Source organism: Mus caroli, chromosome 7, assembly GCF_900094665.2.
Source record: "Mus caroli chromosome 7, CAROLI_EIJ_v1.1, whole genome shotgun sequence".
NCBI lineage: Eukaryota > Metazoa > Chordata > Mammalia > Rodentia > Muridae > Mus > Mus caroli.
Genome location: NC_034576.1, coordinates 65,431,086 through 65,432,354, shown reverse-complemented (window position 1 = coordinate 65,432,354; position 1,269 = coordinate 65,431,086).

Below are 1,269 nucleotides of genomic sequence, written 5' to 3'. Positions count from 1 at the left end.
ACAGGCCTCAACAGATACAAAAATATTGAAATTGTACCATGCATCCTATCAGATCACCATAGACTAAAGCTGATCTTCAATAAAAACATAAATAATAGAAAGCCAACATTCACATGGAAACTGAACAACACTCTTCTCAATGATACCTTGGTCAAGGAAGGAATAAAGAAAGAAATTAAAGACTTTTTGAGTTTAATGAAAATGAAGCCACAACATACACAAACTTATGGGACACAATGAAAGCATTTCTAAGAGGGAAACTCATAACTCTGAATGCCTCCAAAAAGAAAATAGAGAAAGCACACACTAGCAGCTTGACAACACATCTAAAAGCTCTAGAAAAAAAGGAAGAAAATTCATCCAAGAGGAGTAGACGGCAGGAAATAATCAAACTCAGGGGTGAAAACAACCAAGTGGAAACAAGAATAACTATTCAGAGAAACAACCAAATGTGGAGCTGGTTCATTGAGAAAATCAACAAGATAGATAATACTTTAGTCAGACTCACTAGAGGGCACAGGGACAGCATCCCAATTAAAATTCATAACTGAAAAGGGGGACATAACAACAGATCCTGAAGAAATCCAAAACACCATCAGATCATTCTACAAAAGGCTATACTCAAAAAAACTGGAAAACCTGGATGAAATTGACAAATTTCCAGACAGATACCAGGTATGAAAGTTAAATCAGAATCAAGTTAATGATCTAAACAGTCCTATATCCCCTAAAAAAATAGAAGCAGTCATTAATAGTCTCCCAACCAAAAAAAGAAAAAAAAAAACCCAGGAACAGATAGGATTAGTGCAGAGTTCTTTCAGACCTTCAAAGAAGATCTAATTTCAGTTCTTCTCAAACTATTGCACAAAATAGAAGGAGAAGGTACTCTACCCAACTCATTCTATGAAGACATAATTACTCTGATACCTAAACCACAGAAATATCCAACAAAGATAGAGAACTTCAGACCAATTTCCCTTATCGATGCAAAAATACTCAATAAAATTCTCACTAATCGATTCCAAGAACACATCAAAACAATCATCCATCCTGATCAAGTAGGTTTCATCCCAGGGATGCAGGGATGGTTCAATATACGGAAATCCATGAACATAATCCAGTATATAAACAAACTCAAAGACAAAAACCACGTGATCATCTTGTTAGATGTGGAGAAAGCATTTGACAAAACCTAAAACCTAAAAGTCTTGGAAAGATTGGGAATTCAAAGCCCATACCTATACATGATAAAAACAATCTACAGCAAAC